The sequence below is a fragment of the Pinus tabuliformis genome, chromosome 7 (assembly GCF_031772625.1).
Source record: "Pinus tabuliformis cultivar Carrire ecotype Pingquan chromosome 7, CPIR1, whole genome shotgun sequence".
NCBI classification, from domain to species: Eukaryota; Viridiplantae; Streptophyta; class Pinopsida; order Pinales; family Pinaceae; genus Pinus; species Pinus tabuliformis.
The window spans coordinates 62,726,381-62,752,103 of record NC_142293.1 but is presented as its reverse complement, the minus strand read 5'-3'; positions in this window follow the sequence as shown (position 1 = coordinate 62,752,103).

Here is a 25,723-nt window from a genome sequence, read left to right as displayed (position 1 = left end):
TGTAGAGCAAAAAATGGATGAGAATATTCAAGGACATGTCAAGAATGCGACACAAGGAGAAATTGCCGCTCAAAGATGAGATGGAAAAGCTCCCAAACCAAATCAAACATCATTAGTACTATACAAAACCTACTGTTATATCGTGTAAGTGTCAGGAAACGACCAAGGCAGATGAATGAGAAGGACAAAGGAGAGGATGAGAAACATCTCCAAGTAGTAAGCTACAGTGGCCTACAAGGCTAGTTCTTTCAAAAAGCTTTTTGTCTTAATCTTAATGTTCATATTTATAACAACCTTTTGTATCAAACATAATAAAGACTATCCAAGTTTATACATACACTCTTGCCATATTTTATAGAGCCACAAGCTCTATATAATAGTGAGGAAAATATATGTAGAAAGTATGAATGTAGTAGCCAGAACTGAAAAGGAAACTAAACCGTGATTGGCAATGCCACTTATTTCCTTAGCCCAATATCCATAATGAAAAATTCAATTACAATTTTCCTTAGAAAGAGCTACCTAACATTTTTCAAGCCAAGAAGATAAGTACGGTGTAGCTATTTTACACACTTAGTTTTGTAAGAATTTTTTCCCCTCCTTTTTGTCTACTATCTTGTTTTGGTTCTTTGTGAACGTTCATTCTTTGTTAAAATATTTTGTACCTAGGTATTTATCACAGTGTAGTGTAGAAATTTAATAATTTCACTAATAGTGTACATACTCAATTAAATTCGCTTAAATAAAATATTAACACTAAATTAATCTATTTGATAACCACCCTCTTAATGTATCTATCAAACGACCAGCTTTAACACTGTGCTTCTTCCAGTTTATCATACATTAAGATGTTATTTGGTTTATTATACATTAAGATGCTATTTGGTTTTACAACCGAGAACATATTTAACTTTTTTATTATTAGGTTCTATTCTTCTTATTTTTGTGGCTATTGTCCTGTTTTGGACATAGAGTTTATGCTTGTGTATGATCTGATTAACCATCTTTGTGTTTTCTACACTTTATAATGAAATATATCCAACAAAATACAAAGTAGAGCTCGTATCCGCATTATTAATATTTAACTATTAGAATCAACCCAAAAAAACAAAATACTTATCTGATACGATTTGCTTATATCTTCTTAAATTGTCACTAAGTTAATCAACTAATTTGCTTGTCTGATTAAATGTCTCAGTAATTCAACCGGATTCTCTCATGTGATTTGCTTGTCTTCTCTTAAATGGTATTTCCACCTTTAGAGTCATCAGAAACGCTTCTTCCAAGTTCAACGAATCCGTAATACTCATCACCTTGATCTCCTTTTGGTTGGGAAATCTCAACCCATTTATAAATTGAGTTTCCATTATTCAATTAATTCACCTTGCCTTTGTCGGAAACTCCATTCATTGTCCAGCCAAACATTTTGGACACGCATTGCCTTCCTTTGGAACTTTTAAATACCAAATTTCGTTTTTTAGATAACCTTAACATACGTAATTAAAATTAAAAGATTTTTGTCTTCAAATTCACAACTCTGAGGAGGATTGAGGTATCAGAAGGTTTTGAAAGAATTTGAAACAACGTGTAGATGGAGACTAAATTCCACATTTACTAGTTACTTTATTATATGTGGACATTAAAATTAAGTATATCTATATCCTTCTTTTTCCTATATTACATATCTTTCTAATTGTTTTGTGTCTTTTTTAGTGTATATTTTCCCATCAATTTTAGAATGTGTTGAAATTGTAAATTCGAGTTATTGAGTTGCATATTTTACAAATTTGGTAGTGGTTTTCTTTGGCATTGAATACTTTTAAATTTTAAGGCACTGAATACATTTAGATATTAGAAATCCAATTTAAAAATTATATGTCAGATTCAAGTAAAAAAGACTAGATTTCGCCTCTTCCCATATAACATGACTAGGTTCAATTTAGCATGATTTTGCTCCGTTTCAAAGAAAATCCATGCCGTAAACATGTGAGGATGAGCTTGGTACAAATGACATAGCTTCCTAGCTACTCAATGCACATTCTCGAACACTAAATAGGTTCAAGTTACCTTTATTTTTCTCTTTTTCAAAATCTCTGCAATTCTCCACTTTACTATTCTCACTATCACCCATATTGTTGCCTGCTAAAATAAGAATGATGTCCCAATACTACTATGTGCGAAATACCAAAAAAAATAACACGCGAAACTACAAATCACTCAACTTCTCTTATGTAAATGTTTACATGTATCCCCTGCAATCAATTCTTGTTCATTAACAGTCCTAATTATGATGCCCGTGTTTCTTGCTCTAGAAAGTCATTGTGTGAGTTCTTGAAAATGAAAATGTCAAATTTGTCGTAAATGGAGTGTGCAGAGTTTGCAATTGCATACTTACATTTGGCTTTGTAGGTTTAGCTTACAAAGAACAACATAACACCAACCACTCTTTTGGCACATCCTCCTTAGTGTCACTTGCAGAATCATTCTCGATTGTTCACTCTAAAAATCGTATTAGCTCGACCTTCAAGCTCAACAAACTTTATCCTCCTTCAGTTTCCATTATTAACACACAATGAAGTTTTGGCATCATTCTAGGCCTCCTTTGATCCGGATTTAAACAGGAACGCAACAAATTACAGAGATAACCATAAACACAGAGATGCAACGGAAATAATACTTCATTTCATAACTGTAAAATACTGAAATATGCTTACAAACAGAAATGGAAATACACCAGCTAGGGCAATGGTAGCTTATCTTTGAGAAGAGATGTGGCGGCTACATGCCTCTGAACTGAACTACAATGAGGCTCAAGGGCCTTTTTATTATTGAACAATAAGAGCAAACCCTAAACAACCAAAACCCTAACCCATGGAGATGTAACACCAAGAGTTTATGGGCCCCATTGGGGTGAGTTAGACAGCCAACTTCCGGGGGTCGTGACTTGGTCATATTATCTCCGTTTGATGCGCATGATATCCCATTGGAAAGATATCTCCGAGGACTACAACAAAAAATACAATTTTAGAATGAAAATCGCTGGCGGTATATTTCCAAAAAAACATCGTTTAGGGCCTCAAAACAACTCCGGAAGTTTAGGACTCAAAAAACTGCTAAAAATAGTAAATTGTGCTACAATTAAGGAAACTGAAAAACTGAAAGAAGCAATGGTGGGGGTCCAAGTGGAATTGGCGGGTGGCCACCAATATCCACCTGGATCATTCCTCCCCCCTTAGGAAGCAATGGTCCCCATTGCGTTGAGTTCCTCCATGAGATGAGGAAACTTCTGCTGAACTTGGTCCTTGGTAAGCCACTTGCCCTGGTGAAGGAGTTGGCCTACTTTGACAACTCGATACAGTTGGATATTCTGCTGGCGAGTGTGCTTGATCTATGTGTCCATGATCTGATCAGTTGCAGCTTGTTCCATGCAATCTGGATTTAAATCTGTGGGTGTGAGCTGTTCTGCAATGTCGGATGTGTCTAGTAATGGTGGAAAGTATGGCTGAAGGTGGTCCACATTGAACACTGGGTGCAGGCCAAGGAATGGGGGAATGTTGAGCTCAAATGCATTATCTCCCACAACCTTGTTAGTGGTGTAAGGACCATATCGGAGTGGTCTGAGTTTCCGATAAGCTGCGGTAAGGCGTTCCTTTTGCAAATGCAACTAGACTTTTTCGCCCACCTGAAACTTGTGTGGCACCCGATGTTGATCATGTCGCTCCTTGTACTTGGCATTTGATTTCTCTAGAATGTTATGGACTTGCTGGTGAATATGCTGGATGTTCTCAATGGAGTTGTTTGCCTTATCTGTTTTAGACTGGACATGAGCCGAATCTGCGTGAGTAGCTGCAAATGGCATGGCCACATCAATGGGACATAATGGATGGAATCCCAAGGCCACCTGAAAAGGGTTGTAGCCAGTCGAGCTGTGGAGAGCCTGGTTGTAGCTGTGCTGAACATAGGGGAGGCTCTCGTCCCATGTGATTGGATGCTTTGAGTTGTACATGCGCATAATGTGTGCGATCATCCTGTTGAAAACCTCTGTCTGGCCATCAGTGTGAGGATGGAAGGTTGTGGACTTAGTGAGTTTGGTGTCCAACATCAACCAGAGACTGGACCAAAATGTACTGAGGAACCTGCTGTCCCGATCTGAGATGATAGACTGTGGGATCCCAAAGTGTACCCACTCTCATTCAAAGAAGAGTTTAGCAGTGGCTTCGGCTGTGATATTCTTCTTGCACGCCGCCATAATGGCCATCTTCGAGAACCTATCGACGACCACAAAAACATAGTTGTTTCCATGCTTAGTGGAAGGAAGGCCTGACATGTAATCCATGGAGATGGATTCCCAAGGTCGATTAGGGGTAGGCAGCGGGGTATATAGGCCTTGCTTCTTAATGGTCGCTTTAGCAATGGCGTAGGCAGTGCATGATCTAATGTACTTCCCGACATCCTGTCGAATATTCGGCCAATAGAAATACTTATGCAGTACTGCCACCATTTTCTCGACCCCGAAATGCCCAGTAGCCCGACTATAGTGTGCTTCCCAAATCATCTTGGCACGCTCGCTTGAAGGAATGCAAAGGTGACCAAGTGGCATAACAGGGCATCCTGGAGGTGAAAATCTGGAACATGCTGACCCTCCAAGGGTGCTTGGTATGTGTGGCCAAATTCTGGGTCGCTTTTGTAGAGAAGTGGCCAGTCAGAAGTCTCGTGCCCACAAGAGTTGAGCACGGTGGTTAACGCCATGATTGGTGGTCGACTGAGGCAATCTGCAACATTATTAGCGTTGCCCTTCTTATACTTGATATTCAAATGGAATTGTTGCAAGTATGTGGACCACTTCTGATGGCAATCTGTATGAACTGTAGGGGTCAGTGGTCTGTGTGGATGACCGTTTCCTTCCCCAAAATGTAATGCTTCCATTGTCGGCAGGCCTACACAATGGAATACATCTCTTTGTCATAAGTGGGATACTTCTGGACTGTGTCTAAAAGTGTCTCACTATGATATGCCACTAGATGCCCATGTTGAGTAAGGACTGCCCCAATAGCATAGTCAGAGGCATCTGTCTCGACCTCAAATGGTTGTTGCAAGTCTGGTAATGCGAGCACTGGTGCCAAGCAGAGACAATCTTTCAACTCTGTGAATGCCTTCTGTTGAGATTCAGACCAAAAGAATTTTTCTTTCGCTCCTCCCTTGGTGACTTGACTCGGGGCCAAGTGATATGAGAAAATCCCAACACGAACCTGCGGTAGAAGTTGGCAAGACCTAGAAAGCTGCGGAGCTCTGTCAGAATGGTTGGAGATGGCCAATCCCGAATGACTTGGATCTTGGATGGATCCACATGCACCCCCTGTTCATCAATAATGTATCCCAAATATTGAACCTGGGTCATGCCAAAAGTGAATTTCTCCAAATTGGCACATAACTTGTGTTGCCGCAGTGTTTGGAGAACCTGTCGGATGTGGTGGAGGTGCTCTTCCCAACTTTGGCTGAAGATCAGGATGTCATCCAAGTATACCACTACAAATGAGTTGGTGAATGGCCACAAGATGTCATCCATTAGCCTCATGAAGGTTTCAGGAGCATTCGTCAATTTGAAAGGCATAACCAACCATTCGAAAAGGCCCTCCTTGGCTTTTAAGGTAGTCTTCCACACATCGGAGGTTTCGATTGGTACCTGGTGATATCCTGACTTCAAATCGATCTTGCAAAAATATTTTTCCCCCTTCAGTTGGTCCAGGCGGTCATCAATCCGTGGGATCAGGTATCTATTACGGACAGTGGGATCAGGTATATTGACTATCAACGCCCGATAGTCAATATAGAGTCTCCAAGTCCCATTCTTCTTCTGTACCAACATGATCGGGCTCCCACAGGGCGATGAACTCGGACATATGTGACCTTTCTGCAATAGCTCTTGAATCTGCCTATTGATTTCATCTTTCTCCATAACGGAGTGCCGATAGATTGGTCCATTGGGCAGTGGTGCATGTGGCGTCAGATCGATGGAGTGCTTGACCTGACAGTGCAGAGGAACCCCTGCAGGGGAGGTGAAGATGTCCTCGTACTCCTCCACGACCTTGTCCATCTGTAGTTATCGTGCAGAGGGGCCATGTCTGGAGGTTGTGGCCACTGTCTTCTTCTTTCCTTGAGGGCGTATCATCAGGAAAACAAATTTCCCAGTTTTGGAAATGAGCTTACTGCATTGTTTTGCAGTAACCAAAGAGATGGTGGTAGGTAGTGCTATCTCCGGTATCCTGTACAACTTATTTTCCAAAGTAATAATGACAACATGGGGCCTTGATTCATACATAGCATGTCACTTCCACAAGTATGGTTGTCCTAATAATACATCACAAACTTCAAGGGGAGAAATGTCACACAATACCTCATCCGTGAAGTGCTTGATGTTGTATGGAAGGTGACACTGCTGGCTCACGCGAAGATCCCGTCCTTGGTGAAGCTACCCGATGGTGTACGATTGTGGATGTGTTGTGGTTGGTAAGCCCAGCCGCTTCACGACCTCTACCGAAATGAGGTTCTTTTGGCTCTCGTTATCGACAATGAACTGTAGTGGGGAGCCCTTTACGCACATCTGGGAGTGGAAGAGACACTCCTCCTCCTCTGGATCTTCGGGTTCCTCCTTTTGGATCTTCATGGTGGCAACGGTGGCGTTGGGCTCCGCATCGATAATCTTCTTCCCTTTGTCATTCTCCTTGTCATGTTCTGACTCAGAGTTAGAACATGCATCTGATTCTGAAACCTTTAGCTCGGCCACTAGTGACTGCTTGGCCCGACACTCACTTGTGTTGTGAGTGGAGCTCTTATGGAACTCACACCACTTTACCGTGTCCTTTTTCGGCTTTGCGGTGTTGTTCTTTGCTTGTAGCTTTGGCGGGTTGTCTTGGGCTGCCCCGCCTTGCCTTTGTCCTTTGTTTTGTGGTTTGGGGTCACCTTTCCCTTGCTTCGGATTCACAGATCCAAAGTCTCGCTTCTTCTGTTTAAACTTTTGCTCGACCTTGACGACATATCGGTATGTCGTGCCGAGCGAGGAGATGTTCAGGAATTCTATTTCTTCCTGGATGTACTTATGCAAGCAGCCACGGTATTTGAGTACCAAATTCTGCTTCGAATCCTTGATACCCAACTTTGTGCAAAGGATATGGAAAATATTGGTAAACTCCGGCACGTCTTGGTCCCTTCCCCTACCGCAGTGTGGTCCACTTTATGTATTGATCCTCATAGCTTCTGAAAGGGTAGTACTGCTCCTTGAAGGCATCCTGAAATGAATTCCAAGTGGGTGCAGATGAAAAAAGTGAGCATGTACTTTCATCCTTCTACTCGCAGTAGGTTTCCCACCAGTCCTTGAAGTAGGGGGATGCTTTGAGAAGACCGAAAATAATATTTTCTTGACTGGAAAAATCATGAACAAAAAATAACCCTCTAGCAGATTTAACCATTTATCGACGCCATCTACGTCTATCTGACCCTCGAATATGGGGATTTCAAAGTTAAGTTGTACCTTAAATGGTGTGGTGTTTCCAGAGTAGCTGTTGGAAGCCGATGTGTTGCCCCTGGGTAGCCGCTGAAGGGTCTGGGCAAAGTTGTCCATCATCGCATTCCTTTGTCGCTTGAGGGCTTCTTGGAGTAAGGTTTTGATAGGATCTCCTGCTCCCTCGTCTTTCTTTTCATCCTCCATGGGAGGCTGTCGGGATTTGCGAGGCTGGTCTTGCAAAGGTTTGACCAGTTCAAGCCCTAACTCCTTATATCTCGACCTCGTTGGGGACATGCAAAGAAAAAAAGAGAAAAAAAGCACACCACTCTAATACCACTGATCCGGATTTAAACAGGAACACAACAAATTACAGAGATAACCATAAACATAGAGATGTAGCAGAAATAATACTTCATTTCATTACTGTAAAATACTGAAATATGCTTACAAACAGAAATGGAAATACACGAGCTAGGGCAATGGTAGATTATCTCTGAGAAGAGATGTGGCGGCTACACGCCTTTGAATTGAACTACATTGAGGCTCAAGGGCCTTTTTATTATTGAAAAATAAGAGCAAACCCTAAACAACCAAAACCCTAAGCCGAGGAGATGTAACACCAAGAGTTTATGGGCCCTGTTGGGGTGAGTTGGACAGCTAACTTCTGGGGGTCGTGACTTGGTCATATTATCTCCATTTGACGCGCATGATAGCTTGTTGGAAAGATCTCTCTGAGGACTATGACAGAAAAGATGATTTAGATAGAAAATTGATGGTGGTAGATTTCCAAAAAACGTCGTTTAGGGCCTCAAAACGGCTTTGGAAGTTTAGGACCCGAAAAACTACTAAAAATAGTAAACTGTGCTACAATTAAGGAAACTGAAAAACTGAAAGAAGCAAGGTGGGGGTCCAAGTGGAATTGGTGGGTGGCCACCAATATCCACCTGGATCATTGTTGCTAGTTGGATCAAAACGAAGCTCGTGCAACTTTATTTGTGCCTACAAGGGCTCTTTGTTTTCTTGGAGGCAGGGAATTGCTCAGTGGTAAATGATCCATCTACTTCTTAAACTCCTTTTTCTTCTGTACTCTTTGCCTATTATATGCCAAATAATTTTAAACTAAACTCAACAGTATATTAAGAATTCATCTCAAAGAATGATGTACACAATGTACATATAAATACATAAAGAAACTGTTGATTCAGTTTCCGGGTCTTCTTGGACTCTAATAACCACTCACCATAACACAAATTAACCTAACCTTAATACCAAGGATTCGTTGTCTAACATTCCCCCTTAATCTGAATGGATGTATCAAAGTCCAAGAATGAGAGCTAAAACTGCAAAAATGCAGCTCTGCCAAGAGCCGAATGTCTCTGAGAAATGGTTTTTAAGGATGAACACAAACCAAGGATGGTGGTTTTTAAGAGAAAACCACAAACAATACCCACATATGGAACCTTCATGATAGTTCTCAAATCAATCAAAAAAACATGCCAAAAGCATGCAATCATGCTCATTCTCATAGAACATAAATCAGAAACTTTATCTACAACTCTGAATCTGAACTCAGAATCTAGACTGTAGCAACAAAATTATGATCTTTGTCTCAGGATCGCTTCACAAATCTTCGAACTTGTCGTATACCAAGAATACCATCAATTCCATCAATTCCCCCCTTGTTGGATACAGGGTGAGAAGATGAATTCTTCACTGCAAGGTTGGTCAATACTCTTGAACATATCTTGTTGTATGACCTGTAAATCTTCATGGTTGTTTTCGACCAATCCCAAGAAGCAATCCATCTAAATTTTAGTTTCTCTCTTGCAGTAGTCTTCTTTCTAAAACATTTGTTTGAATGGTGATTTCACTTTCCATAATGTTCACACGGGTGAAGATCAAAACACTGATCTTTCACATGTCCAACTCTGTCACAATGTTGGCATCGATCAATTTGTTCTAGAACAACACCATCCAAAAATCCAGCACTATAAAATTGTATAGGTTTAGAAAAATCAGGAATATGAAAAGATACATCCAGGACATCCTTATTATACCCCAAACTAGTTCTGTGTTTGTTATGCGTAATTTCTTCCCACGGTCTTATAAAGGTTTTGGGAATGACAAATTTCACATATGTATGCAAATGACTCTTGCATACCCTTGCTTGAACATGACTTTCCGTTGCATCCAAATTTTCTTTTGAAATCACTTCATTACTCTGACTGATGATCAAGCTCAAAAAAATTGTTGTTCTGAACAAGAACAAGTTCAAATTTACAATTCATATTTAGGTCACATAATTCATCATTTTACAACTGTGATTCTAACTCCAAAAATTCAATTTTGTTGTGAGAATTTTTCAAACATGTTCAGATGTCAGAGACTGTGTCCTTACTGATTTGGACAATTTTATGGACAGTAGACAACATTAGATTGTTTAATAACTCTAACAAATCATCAAATCTAGCCATTTTCTCCAATTCACTATTGGAAAACACTTGCAATAAATTTTGAGAAGTGTGTCGCCCCCGACTTTCAAAGCAATTCAACAAGTAAAAGATGAATAGGAGCTCGTATAATATTCAAAATGTTGCCTTCAAAATGAGAATAAATACCTTTATACAAAGTTAAAAACTCATTTTCCATTACTTTCACTCACATCAACCGTTAGGAAAAATACTGAGAGGGGGGGTGAATCAACGTTTTACACACTTTCAATTTCAATTTCTTATTCTGATTATTATACGCCACTGTTGTAAAGGCAACTAGCGTATGCACATGACCGTTACTATAGAGACTCACGTATATCTAGATAACTTATCTGATCATCTGTACAACATTAATCAGTGCATTATTTGTTGGTATTATGACACAGATTTGGCACTATGACACAGGTGTTGTCCTTGATGGCAACTCACTCAGATGACAGATCATAGTTCAGACTCACAGAATGAAGAAAGAGAGGTATACGCAGGTTCCCCATTGACCAAGCCACATGTACACGCAGGTTCGAAGACCAAAAGGCGCATATAGTGTACACACGCACTTTCACGGAAGGAAAGGCGCGTACATGTTGAAAATTTAGTTTTAGTCCATGGTATTTGGTCCATGGTATTTTTGATCCATGGTATGGGTCCAAGGTATCTTGTCCAAAGTGTTGACCCCAGGTATTTGGTCCAAGGTATTGGTTCTAAGTGGTTTTGGTCCATGGTTTTGAGTAAGGCCTAAGACTATAAAAGGAGGAGAAGATCATTAGGAAAAGGCACTCAAGCATTGAATATCTGATGAAGCGCAAGATCCAAAATACAGGTTATTGGGTTATACTGCATAGCTGGATCTGAATCAAGGATGAACCTTAGCGCTTGATGAAGGAAGTTTTATAAAACAAACAAATATAGACAAGAAAACAAGCTATTCGGTCCCTAGCGGAGTCGCCATTTTTTTATCGGGAAATCTAGTGTCCACTCGGAGTTGCTAGTCCCACTAATATGGGTAGCTATCTTAGAAACAAACAAACTAAAGCTACTTTTGCTTTCCTTTATGAGAAGTAGATAAGAGGGGAACAAAGGATACCAACCTCAGTCTTGCGCTTGGTTCCTCCCCCTTCTGACAGATCTTTGCCGCTCCTTCCTCACTTGCCCAGCTTCAAAGAGCACTTGTAGAGTCAAAGCAGCATAATATTATCGAAAAACAGAGATCTACAATCATAAACAATATAGGACCAGATATGTATTGACCACACAAATGCATATATCATCAATCATACAAGAATGTGGAGGAAAACTCGAATAGCTTTATTAATAGAAAGAAATAGCAAAGAGGATTACAACCTATTGTTTTGACCCAGCGTCATCCTCCCAGCATGAAAGCCCTTCTTCACCTCATGAAAAGCTTAGATCACCCAACACTATGATATTTCACCAAGAAACCCACAACACTTCCTTACAAAATACCAGATTCCAGCCTCTGGATCTCTGTGATGAGGGATCCATATATATATGTTTGCAGGGGGGTGAGTCAGCTGCTGGGTTTTTTATTAGTGTCCTCTCTCTGATAGTTCTTGGTTCCACTTCGAGATTCATGATCTCTTACTCATCCCTGGGCGAATTCAGAGAGGCAAGTGTCATAGGATATGTTTCTGGAAGATTCCATGATCCTCCACCTTGCAAATTGTCTCTGCCATTTATCCACTCTCGCACATCGCACCCTACAGAAGGGCTTTCCAGTATGCATCACACTTTTTGCACTGAGCAGGTGAGATGCTTCGCACCCTTAGCACTGAGCAGCCTGTATGGTCCAGTTTTGACCAGTTCTGAGCAGTTTTCTATGGAGAACTTCTGGGAGATGATGTAATCAGCTGACCTTGCTTCTTTAAGGTGTGAAGCAACACTTTTAGGGACTTAGAAGCCCTTGGTTTATGGACATGTATGATTGGGGTTGCAGTGCCCAAAATTGTCTATAACACCTGGGGTGTAATTACCCCGTCTATTTTTGGAAGGCCCTTATTATTCACTTTCTTGTATTTTGGTGTCTGGTCCTAATCACCCGAAGCGGAAATACTTGGAAGTTGTTTGACTGTTGAATTCCTTTAGGGAAATTTTTAGTGTGTGTTCTGTGCTCCTAGTCGGCTTAGCTTTCAATTTCTTGAGTCTTTAAGTAGATCTTATTAAATAATTCAAAGTGGCTGACTGATCGCTTAGATGGTCCTGAAGACTTCGTGGGCTTTCACCTACAAGTCCAGAGCCTTCTTCTAGAAGGCGTAGGAGCGATACTGCCAGTGGGTTTCACCCAGTGGCAGCTGACGCATCGGGGATTGATCCTCCACTTGGGGGCAGTAGTGTACAAGATAGGCCTGGTACTACCACAAAGCCAGAGAGGAACACCCCAGTTCTTTCTCGAGTTCTCTTCCAGTTAGAAGATAATATTGAGGTAGAAGAACTCTCAGAGCCGTTAGCAGCTCCGAATTCTCCTCTGCCTTCTGATCATCTGGACGTAGTGTTATACGTTGGGACTCCGACACATAGACCTTCAAGTCCAGGTCCACACACACACATCCCTTCGATGACCACTGCTGGGAGCATGGAATTCACCACGAGTGCTGCAAGTATGCAGACTCCTATATCAATACAATGGGGAGGAACCATTTCTATCCCTTCTACATCTTTATTTGGGTCTACTGCTAGCACATCCTTGTTTGGGTCCACTTCTATTCCATCGACGAGTGGAAGTTCCCAAGCACATGCATCTAGTTTTGGATTCTTCCCTTTTGGTATGCCTTCTCAAGGTATTCCTTCAGTTCCATTAAGTGTACCATTAACTGCCTCCACATCCATGATGAGTGGATCGGCATCTTTTCAGGGTTTTCCTTTTGGAAGTGGTCATATACCACATTCCAATCCGACGGTAGGATCTATGCCTTTTTCTTTCACGAGTCAAGGCAGCAATCCCTTTTAGGGTTGGAATAATCCTGCAGTTAGTGGCACAGGAGCTGGGAATCCATTTTTGGACAACAAGGGAATATGTCGTACTCCTCGATCAGTTCATTTCGAAGTTTTCCACCCTTAGCTAATGCATGGAATCATTACCAAGGGTTTTCCACTCCTTATAATAATTCGTTAGGGGGAAACTTTATAGGTTACGGAGGTGTTTCAACTAGAGTTGGTCAAACTCCAATTTTTTCTGGACCACAAGTGTCACATTTTCGTTCAGCAGGTTCTACCAATTACTTTGGGCAACCTGGTGCCTTTCAAAATCCAAGCCATTATTTTCAGGCTTTCGGGAACCCCGCCCATTCTGGGTGGAATCCCTAAGGTCCTCCGAGACTTCCGTTTCTGGCCACGCTCAATCTGCCAGACTTGACTAAGTTAACGAATGATCCAATCAGATACAATCCAGCTTGGCCTCCAGTCCCAAACAAACTTTCATCGGATATCCAAAAATTCAAGGGAAGAGTGGGGAAGGCCCGAGCGACCATGTAACCACATTCCATTTATGGTGCTCATTGAACTCCCTCATTGATGACTCGATTAGGTTGAGACTATTTCAACGTACCTTAACTAGTAATGCGGCTAAGTGGTATATAGAGTTGCCAGGGGGCACCTTCACATCTTTCGCCAATTTGGCTAACAATTTTTTAAACCATTTTTAGTTGTCTGTCCGTTATGAAGCCCGAACTGAACTTCTGGCCAATTTTCATCAGGACACGACCACTCACATTTCTGATCATATTTAGGAATGAAGACGGAGAAAGAGTCTCATCAAAGCTGAAATTCCACCTGAATTCCATCTCGAATAGTTTTTAAAATCATTACAACCTGAGATCTCCAAGGATGTTTCTATGTCTGGAGTATATTCCGAAGAGCAGGCTATCTTCCGTGCCCAATAGTTAAAACTGATATATTCTCAGTCTGGGACCCTTCAAAAGATCTTTCCTGATGCTCCTAGATCCACAGTTGATGTAGCCAAACCGAAGCCAAGCCCGCATGCTGACGGTATTGTTGGATCGATTGATGCGAATGCGATGAACCTTCTGAGCCAATTGCAACAGTTGTCTATACAAATTGCTTCTTCCAATCAGGCTGCACCATCTACTACTCCACCTTCCCAACCTTCTTCCGTAAACGCCATTCAGGCTTCTGACCCCAAAGGGAATCAAAATTCTGATGGGAAGAAGAAGGGACGAGGTAAAAAGAAGAATCAAGATGGGAAGGGTAATGCGAATAAGCCTAGAAATAATGTTGGTAAGGGTGGAAAGGAGTCTAAGAAGAAAGTTAAGTTTCCATGCAAGCTATGCAGTGGGGACCATTTGACTCATCTCTGCCCAAAAATTCAAGATGCTCAACACTTGTTAGTGCAGCAAGGGTCTTCTAGCTCCCAAGTTGTCTTAACTAACCCTTTCCCCCAAGGGCAGCAGTTTCTTGCTGGCACAAATTCAAACCCTGGTACCTCTACAGGGGCAACCAGGAGGGGGACCATTCCTCAAATGTTTTCATGATGGGTTCTCACGTCAATGTGGCCACACGGTCACATGATTATGGTGAAGCTGAAACATCCAAGGATAAAACTGTTCCCGGAACTACGGATCCACTTCATATTGAGCGACCCTCTGTCGAGTCTATACCTCGGATACCGAAAGGTTCTGCCAAATGTGCGACTATCAACCCTAATGCTAGGGCAGCCCAAAATTACTCCATTGTTGAGGATTTGGCTCAAAGTCCATGCACTATGTCTGCTTTAGAGGTACTCCAGTCGTGTCCAGCTCAACAAAGTGCTTTGCTTTCAGCGATAGGGGCGGTTGATCCAAACAATTCCTTAGTGCTCACTTTCGACATGCTCAATGTCAAAAAGAGACTCCCTCATCATATGGCTTTTCAAATAAAGTCTACTTACTGGAAAACTAACATTTTTTGAACCGTTATTGATGAATGAGCTTCCACGTGCGTCATGTCGATGTCATGTTGGAAGGGCATTGGATCGCCTTCGATTGTTCCTTCACCTACACTCTTGACAGCATTTGACGGTCATTCTCAAAGGCCACACGGGATTATGTCAGCCTTTCCTATATTTGTTGGAGGGAAGGTTGTTAACATCGAAGTAGAAATCGTTGATGCCAACCTAGATTACAATCTCCTCTTAGGATGAAATTGGATTTATGAAATGGATGTCGTTGTTTCGACTCTATTTCGAGTCCTTTGTTTTCCTCATCAGGGGACAATCATTAAGGTTGATCAATTGGATTATTCTCCAGTTGACCCTCGAGCAAGTTAAGATTCTACTATTCCAGTGGTGGATAGCCCTTGTCAACCTATCGAGAATCTAGGAGTTAGGATGTATTCTTCATTGATGGGTACATTTGATTTTCCCGCTCCTATAGCTAGAATCAATGTCATTTCATCCTCCAAAGAGTCTTCACGAGAAGAGTTCTTGTGGACTCGTCATTTTTCAGACCCTTGGACCTTGCCTTCGCCTACTACCACATTAGATGAAGGACAAGTGGATGGAATGGCATTCCCCATGTCTGCAACAGAGCTTAGATATCAGTTTATCGTTAACTCTGCAGATGACCATCCTACTCCTTTTCAAAGGAAGAGTTAGATGGTGATGTGGCCCCAGCTTGGACCCTTGACTCTACTTCTACTATGGATTACTTAGATACAGTTTTACCATCTGAGGAAGCAATCTTAGAAGCAATGATGGGTGTAGATTGACCTTGGGAAGACTTACACCATCGTTCATATTTTCTTCCCCCATTACGAGAAGTCGAGTCCAGGTTTTCCAATCTGCTTACTAGTGATGTTTGTATAGTTTCAAACCCTTTGGCTCCAGCACACATTCGTGCCGAAGGTAACATGTCGGTCATTTCAAAAACCATACCAATAAACATCTCTAGGAACCCTAGCGTGATAGAAAATGTCTTCATCAGAGTCGAGTGTTCCCTTGAAGAGATTCAAATTTACACCGACCTCTTCAAAGAGTTTCGGGATGTATTTTCTTGGTCTTATGAAGAAATGCCTGGTATTGATCCATCCATCATTCAGCATGAGATCAAGACGTATGAAAACGCTAAGCTGATTCGTCAGAAGCTTCGATCGGTCAATCCTAGGAAAGCAGCAACTATTAAAGCTGAAGTAGAAAAGCTGCTCAAGGCGGGTTTCATATACCCCGTTCCCCTAACAGATTGGGTTTATAATCCAGTCTTGGTTGATAAAAAACAAGGAACGATCCGTGTATGCATTGACTTCAGGGATTTGAACAAAGCTTGTCCGAAAGATAATTACCACACACCATTTATTGATCAGATAGTTGATGAATGTGCGGGCAATGAGATTTTTTCCTTCATGGATGGATTCTCCAGTTATAATCAAATATTCATCCGTCTAGAAGACCAGCATAAGACAACTTTCATATGTCCCTGGGGTACTTTGCATACAAAAAGATGCCTTTTGGTCTTAAAAATGCAGGAGTGACATTTCAGCGGGCCATGTCATACGCTTTCCACGACATCAAGCATGTCATCGAAGCATACTTAGATGATTTAGTTGCTCATTCTTGAAAGAGAATCAATCATCCTGGTCACCTTCAGTTGGTTTTCGAACGACGTCGTTTTTACAAGATTTGATTGAATCCAAATAAATGCGTTTTCGCAGTTACATCAAGTCGGTTGTTGGGGTTCATTGTGTCAACTGAAGGGATTCAAGTTGATCCCTTCAAGGTGCAGGCAATAGTTCAGTTGCCTCCCCCATCCTCCATTCGACAACTTCAAAGTCTTTAGGGGAAAGTAAATTTCTTGAGACGGTTTATAGCGAACTATGCTGAGATAACTAAAGGGTTTATGCATTTGCTCAGGAAAGGAGTTCCATTTCTATGGGATGACTTTGCGCAATGATCTTTTGATGCCTTGAAGCAGGCATTGATCTTTGCCCCGCTTTTGAGTCCATCGGATTATGGTAGAGATTTCCTTTTATATCTTGCAGCTGCAGAATCAACCATAGGTATGGTTCTGGTTCAGGAAGATGATTCTCTCATGGAGCATGTCATTTACTACTTGAGTTGAGGCTTGGTAGGCCCTGAACTATGCTATTCTCTGGTTGAGAAATTAGCCTTGGCAGCTATCCATGCTGTCCAGCGACTTTCCCATTACATTTTTCTACGCAAAACATTTGTCTTAGCGGCGATCAATCCTTTCCAATTTGTCCTCAGTAGGCGAGTGATTGGGGGAAAATACAATCGATGGATTGTTATTTTACAAGAATTCAATCTCGAGTTCTTATCGGCCAAGTCTAAGAAATCATTGGTTTTTGCGGAATTAATTTTCGAGCTGCCTTGTGGAGAGGATACTGTTTATGAGGAAAGTTTTCCCGACGAACATCTATTCCTCATCTCTTCACAAGATCCCTGGTATGGAGATATCATAATCTATCTCCAGACTTCGAAGTTTCCTCCTGCTGCCTCCAAGGATGAACGTCGAAAATTACGTCACCTGGCTAAGAACTATGTGATCATTGGTGATACATTATATTGCCGAGGGGTTGATTCAATCCTTAGGTGTTGTTTAACCTTAGAGGAAGCAGAGTCTGTGCTTAATGATTGCCACAGTGGAGCTTGTGGTGGTCATCTTTCAGGGCTTTCTACAGCCCAGAAAATCTTGCGTGCCGGGTACTTTTGGCCTTTGCTTTTCAAAGATTGTATTGAAGCGGTCAAACGTTGCCACCCTTGTCAAGTCTATATAAGGAATATGTGCGCGAATCCAACTCCTCTCTTCCCTGTTGTCACTGTCGGTCCTTTTACAAAGTGGGGTATTGATTTTACTACTTGTAATCCGCCTTCAGCAGCAAATCACAAGTACATTATTGTGGCTGTAGACTACTTTACGAAGTGGGTTGAGGCCATGCCCACTTATAAAAATGATAGTGAAACAACAGCATTGTTCCTCTTCAATCAGATTATTTCACGGTTCGGTATCCCGAGAGAGATTGTCACTGATCATGGCAGTCATTTCTAGAACCAACTGATGTCCGAATTGGCTCTTAAATTGGGCTTCCGGCAGGAGCATTCGTCTCCGTATTATCCTCAGGCCAATGGCCAAGTAGAAGCTATGAATAAGTCCCTCAAGATGATCCTGCAAAGGACAATCGACAAAAATCGCTCCAATTGGCATCTCATGTTGTATCCGGCTCTCTGGGCATACCGAACTTCGATAAAGACTGCCACCGGTTTTACACCTTTTCAATTAGTTTATGGGCTGGAATCTATCTTTCCTGTTGAATGCGAAATTCCATCTCTTAAGCTAGCTGTTGAGCTCCTTCCAGAGACCTCTAGTCTCGAAGAGCACCTCCTTCATTTGGAACATCTCGATGAGCAGCGTCGAGATGCCGCCACAATCAATGAGGCTTATAAGAAAAGGGTTAAAACTCAGTGCGATAGAGCTGTTCGTCCTCGAGTCTTTTCTAAGGCGACCTTGTCTTGGTCCATGAATAAGATAAAGATGCCTTGGTGGCAAGAAAATTCAAGTCTATGTGGTATGGTCCCTTTATAGTGAAACGAGTTTTAGAAAAAAGGGCTTATGAATTAGTCGATTTTGAAGGGAACAAGTTGGCGGAGCCCCGAAATGAGCTCTACCTCAAGAAGTACTTTGCCTAGGTTTCGGCCGAGCAATGGCTTGTTTGTATATTTTGTACATATCTTATTGATAGTTTTCATGATATCGACACTTTTTGATTTGCTTTGGGATGTGTTGATGGATGACTTGGTCTATTTCGAATTCACCGATGGTGCTAGTCGGCACACTTGGAACCTCGCTTCCGCAGCTTGGGTGATTTATTATCCAACTGGTCTGATGGTATCAAGGGGAATATGTATTGGTCCAGCGTCAAATAATATGGCTGAGTATAATGCTGTCATTAATTTACTATCCGAAGCTATTTCTTATGGAATCGATTCGTTGGTAGTATATCTTGATTCACAACTGGTAGTGTCACAATTGAATAACATCTATCGGGTTTGGGATCCTTGTTTATATCGTCAATATTTGAGAGTGAGTGTTTTGCAAAGGTAATTTTTTTATATTACTTATTTGCACATTCCACGATCTAATAATTCATTAGCAGATTCTATCGCTAATCAAGCTTTAGATTGCCACATCATTCATTCATAAAGATAAAATCAAACATCAAAAAGTCAGAACTATATATATATATCTATATCTCTCTCTCTCTCTCTCTCTATATATATATATATATATATATATATAGATATATAGATATATATCATAAAATTGTCTGTGTGTACATAAAGTGTGTCAAAAATAATATAAAAAATCGGGACTAAAATGCCCATAATCATGTCCAGTACATCTAATGACCTGTCTTAGGATGAGCGGCTAAGTAGGTGACCACTGCTTTGGCCACACGCCAAAAAAGGTGAACCCAGTCGTGTGACACTCCTACCACCCGGCACTGCATATCCTTTGGTAGATCTTCTACGGCCTCCATCGGTACTCGGTGGGTCAACCTCACCAAGTTTCGCTACACTGCGTACAAGACTATCTCAGCCTCGGCAGCCGCCTCTTCAGCACCCCTTCCACGACGCCTATGCCGCGGAAATCCGTCTGGTCGTACCGGACCCACATTTGGAACATGATCATTTTATCAGTCATTTAATCCCATCAAAAATATCTTTAAGTTAATTTTCATATTTGGAAAACACATAAAAATCATAAAATTGACAAAGCCTTAAAAAATGGTTACCTATCTCTCCCCATGCTACGTCTGGTGGCAACGCCAAATCCGGATCTCCCCTGAAATCCATGCCAGCATAGGGATAGTCGTCTACAGTGATGATCTGCTGCTCCCACCAGGAGAAGAAATCATTGTCAAAAGTAGTCCGCGGTACGTCTTTGCCTCCTAGGCATTTCATCAGGTCAGCCCACCTACCCATCTGTGGATCTCACGGGCTATTAATAGGAACTTATACTCTGGGATGTAACCCTGGAACCTTCTCAGAGAAGAAGGAGCACAAAATGGTCCCATATCTGAAGTTCTTGGTATGTCCTTTCTGAATGGAGGATAGCTGACTCTTCATATTGGTCAAAAGAGGTGTACACCAGTCGAACACAGTAGTGAGACAATCTACAGCCAAGCTCATGGATAGTCGTGACGCTTGGTGCAATGAGGCCAATCCGTTTACCCTGGCTATGGTGAACAGAATGATCCTCAAGGAAAAACTCTCTACATGTTTGATTGGAATTTGGCTTCCAATCTTCTCCGGATGCCCCGGACAATATATATGCACATAGTCTTCCACTGAAAGACTACCTCGTGATCGTCCTGTCGAATGCACCACTTCTCCCCTCCAGGAGAGTCTAGTAATAAAGTAAATATCTTCTATCTCTATCCTTAAAGGCATTTGATCAATAATGAACACATCATCTTTGATACTCCAGTAACGGATCAACATTTCAAGCAAGTGGGTGTTTGCCTTCATATTTGGCATTTTGAAATTTTTTAATAAACCGCATCCTCTCAAGGCATCCAAGGCCTGTTGATCATTCATAACCTCATCATCAATAGTAGCATGCTCCCTTTCCCTCCAAGTGATTGTCATCCTAAAAGAAAATTAAGTTTAACCGTTAGATTTTTATGTTTTAAATTCAAACCGCATATACGCGGGTCCAGTTCATACATAGTCGCATGTAGGGCTTGCATATACGCGGGTTTCTCATAACCAACCCGCGTATACGCTGCGTTGGAATTTTTGACATAATTTCCAACGGTAAAACCTCAATTTAAATTTCTAAAAACAATCACAAATTGATGCAAGCTAGATTTGGGGGTTACCTGGTGATTTTGAGACAATTTGAACGGTCAAATTCTTTGAGGGGCAAGATTTCTTCTTTTTCTCCACAGCTTTTGCTCTCAGCACAAATGGTAACAATGGTGAGTCAAAAAACTATTTTATAAGCTTTGAAAATGTCAAATTTTTTCAAAACTTGATTTTATTTTGTCTCATGTATCTTTTAACTTGGGAGCTTCGAGTGTCGAGAATGAATTGTTTTTCAGGACATTTTGGACACTTTTTTGAAAATTTCAAGTTGGTTCCATGACTGTTGACCCGTCATGGCAAGTATCATTTACTCACTGGCATATAGGTTAGGGAAGCCATTTTTCCGTTGCATTTTGCATACTATCCTCCATTTGTCGATACACTTGCCATAGGGTCGATCCCATCATGTTATGGTTCATAAACAATCTTCACTCGCCGATTTTTTAAATCATACACAATGGTAGAGCCATCCTTTTCATGGGCATCGTAGTTAGTGCCTCACTGACATTGGTTGCCCATGCTACTTCATTGAGTAGGCTCAGGAGTCCTCTCTAGTCCCGCCATGACTTATGCATTGAAGACTCATTCCTCTTTGCTTCTTCGCTTCGTTTTGGCCTTATACCCTAGAGGCTCCTTTGTGTTGAGTTGTACTACTGCATTGCATTTTGACCATTTACACCTTTTGCCCTTGATTCGGCTTCACTTGGACTCGTGTTTAAGCCACTTTTTGACCATGTCTTCTGCAAAAGTCAAACTTGCAATCCCTTAGCTTTTGTAACTTGAAACACCTTTAGACCCGTGGAAAGAACATCCCTTTGAGTGTCCTTGACTAGTTTCGCCTCCTTGCATTGAGCATAGGAATGTTCCCATCCCAGGAACTAGATCATTTGTTTCACTCACACTCGTTCTTTCCACTGTACTATAACATCCTTTTATTCTTTTTCCAGCTTAAAGAAAAAGACAAAATATATATATATATATTCCAAAAAGAGCGGGAACAGGACAATATTTCCATTTATTGTTGGCAAATAGAGTCAATCGTTTCGCCCTTGAACAAAACACTCAAAAAAAGTCTCTCCTCCATTTGGGCGGGATTTAGTTTGAATTAGGTATGCCTTAACCTTGTTATTGAGTCAGTTCTTCTCCGATTGGTTATCTCTTCCAATCATATGGAGAGTTCGTTCGTGCCCCCTACATGATGAAATTATATAGAGTCATCATATGTTGCCACATGGTCATCATTGAGTCATGATTTTGTTCAATGGAAGTAAGCTTGATTCGGCCTCTTTACGGTGTCTCTTGACCTATTTTTCAGTCAGCCATCCCTAGTTGTCAGTGTATTGTCTGTCATCACATCAGTTATATTGGTCCTTTACTCGTGCCGGTTTGAGAAAGTCTCCATTGACTTCTTGCTAGCGGGTCTTGTCCTTATCGATGACGAAATCTTGCTCTGAGGATAGGCCTAGAGCCACACCCTGGCCCTATTTTCATTATTGATAGGTCACCTTGTGGTTAGCATCGATCAGTATCATGGGTCTTTGACTGAGTGGTTTCCCTTGTGTTCGACATCAGCTTTCATTATCACACATTGGGATTCGTGCAATGCATTGGTTTCCATTTGACCCTATTGGTGGATTCCTCACCTCTGTGTCAGCGTTCATTATTGGTTGGTTTAGAGGGTTTCTATCGTGCGCTAGCTACATCTTGTGTACGCTGGAAACGTGCTTTGGTCGGGTTACTACACCTTTTTTCGTCCGATTCCTTCCACATTATTGGCCTACGGGTTACACTTGCGCTAGAATGATGAAGGATGCCTCAATGCCTTCCTTCTAGTGGCTCTTTCCCTGTTGATTACAACTCATTTCTCTGGGGCAAAGGTCTAGAGTCCATTTGGCAGTACTTTGGGGTTTGCAGTCATCAGTGGCAAATCCTTCACTATTGATAGTGGGAAACCATCATTGTCTCCTGATTGATAGATTCTTACAGGTGTTCGACTTCAGCACATCTATTTGCACTTGTTAGATTGTACTGTGTACCTTGACTCTCATTATCATTATCGGTGAGTAGTCTCGTGTTTGTTAACGATATACATCAATGACTGGTAATCAAATGATTTCTCACATGGTTGACTTCAGATCATTTATTCCCATTGTGTAGAAATGTACCATGGCAGTCGGTGAAGACCTTGGGTTGCATCAACATTCTTTGGTTCACTTGTCAGTTGCTCCTATTGTTGCTAGTTGATACCATTCCACATTATATGTTGCAGTTTTTCATAGTGAAATCTTATATACTGGCATCTGAGTTGCGATGTACCATGTTATTCCATAATGTTCATTTGGTACTATTGGGATCAATTTTTGAGATCAGTGATCAGCTCCATCCTTCAGCTTCATTGATCATCATCTTATATGTGATATTCAGACATGTGTTAGTGTCAGTCTTTGCAGCCTTCCTCTAGTGATCAAATATGCTCTTACAAACTGGTCCCAGAGTGTCAAGGTCAAATTTTGTCATTTCAGTGAGTCTTCAAGCAAAATTTAGTCACTAGGTATTAGGTCTAGGGTTTGTTTTCACTGCTTTCAAAGTTGTCCAAATGTCAGTCCATTTCAGCATTCAGCTGAGTGTACCATCACTCAAAGGGTTGTCATCATCATGTTAGATTCCAATGGGTCATTTTACACCTTGTTCATGCTTCAGTTGTGCCTAGGTAAGGTTCATTTCCCTCTCCTAGGGTTTTGAAGGTAATGTCTCTTGGATGGTCAAATCATCAACAAAACTTGTATCCTGATGTTCATACACCTTCCCCTATCCTTAATGTACCTTATTAAACACTTCCCATCACTAATATCCCTCAAATTACTCATTTTTGTACAAACCCTAGTTTTTTGCTACAATTTGACAATTTTCTAGGCTAGGCCTGTGTTTTGCCCTTTTGGACCCCTTCCCCTCACTCAATCTTTGAAATTCCACTTTCCCCTACTTCCTAACATCCCTCCCTACTTCCCAAAATTTTCTCAAGAATTTAGAAGCCCCTTATCCCCTTCATTTCACTTCATTTCGAGAAATCCCCTATTCCACACATCGGGATAGGTTTTACTCCAATGATGTTTCTGAGCAAGAAAAGATGAATTTGGGAAAACTAAGAGATTTTTTTGTCCACAATAGGCCAAGGAAGAAAAGCCTCCTTCACTTTTACACAGGTGTCATGGTTTTAGAGAAATGTCAAAAATATAGTTGCCTCAGGAGAATTGATGCACCTTTGAAGTGACCTTTGGAAAATCAATATTTCTCCTAGCTTGGTTGGCCAAATGACTTGCTTGATGAGTCAAATGATAACTAGAAAAAAATAGCTTTCCGATGAGCTATCATTAGATCAATTTGGAGTTGAGGAAGACCTTCAAAAGTTAACTGCAACAACACTCTGCCTTTAGGCAACCTCATTTTGCACATTTGACCAGTCTTGGGAGATTTGACTTTTGACAGGGTCAAATGGACACCAAATTCTGAAATTCCATTTGTTATAGAAAGTAAACAGATAAAAATTTCCAACAAGCCCACTTGGAGCAAATTTGGTGCGCGAGAAGGCCTCAAAAATCAGCTGCAAAAGGGCATGGCGCATAGGGACAGAGGCGCGATGCACATGATGGAAAATTGACTTTTTTGCCCAAAAAACTTTGTTTTTCGCCTAGTTTTTTCTCAGTTTGACTTTTTTCTCTCTCATAGTCAAAATCATGATGTAATTTGATGTAGCTTGATGGAATTTGATGTAAATATGCTAAAATTTTACTCATGGAGATAGATACATCATGAAAAGGTAGTTTGAAACTGAATGAATCAGTTTCCTAGGTTTTAGAGGCAAGCTGTTCCACTGCCTACTTTTTAGTTCTTAGTTTAGATCTTGTTGAAACGGCTCCTAAACTCATGAATTTGACCCCTGAAGCCTAGCATGAGTTTTTTTTGGCCTATATCTAGTAGTTTTTCAGTCATTGGTAAAGGTTGGACTCTTGTGAATGCTTTGAGCATTATTGTACATTCATCTCTGCAGTTTAGTAAGGAAATAGACCAGGGTTTGCAGCATTTTGTGGGATTCTTGTGGCAAGTTGATTTATTATTGTTTTTCCTTATGTGATTCAAGTTATCATGTGTTTATGTGTGCCATTATCTCTCTCTTTTCAGCTTAACTAAATGAATCAAGGATAAAGGTACAATTCATTGATGTTGCAGTGCTCTACCTAGGGTTTGTTTTGTTTTCTATGTTTTCTATTGTTTGAAGAGGATCCCTGAAACTTTCATGCCCTCTTCAGCTCCTCACTGGTCTTAAATCTCTCCATTCCACTTATTTCAAGATACTAAACCATTTTCCTACCTCGCCCCACAGAAACCTCTGCAAGACTGTGTCCATTCCCCGGACCCAAATCTGCCTTTCACATTTGAGCTAGCAAACCATCAGAAAATTCAATCAAACACCTCTGAGCACATACCTAGCCTAAAATTAGTCTTTACATCAGTCATCTCAAGTTTCATTGATCATATTTTCCTAAGATTGACAAGGAGAGAGCCCTCTCCTGACCTGGTAGGGCTAGCTACCAGGTTAAGCGTGGTTTGATGTTACCCTAGATCCTACCTTTCTCAGCCTGAGGTAGATTTAGGCAATAACATATTGGCGACCATACCAGGGAAGAAAAGTTTGTTTTTTGCTTTATAAACTACAGACAGAGTCTGAAGTTAGCTAGGTAGCCTTCGAACTGCTCTTGCTCTGCAAGTGCATAGTAGATGAACACTGCTTCAGTCAATCTCCGATTTGGTTTATGAAATGAACATCTGGTTTCCTCAGCAAAATGTAATCAAGTTCAGATCTGATAGTTGATGGTGGACAATGATCAGACACTGGAAGGC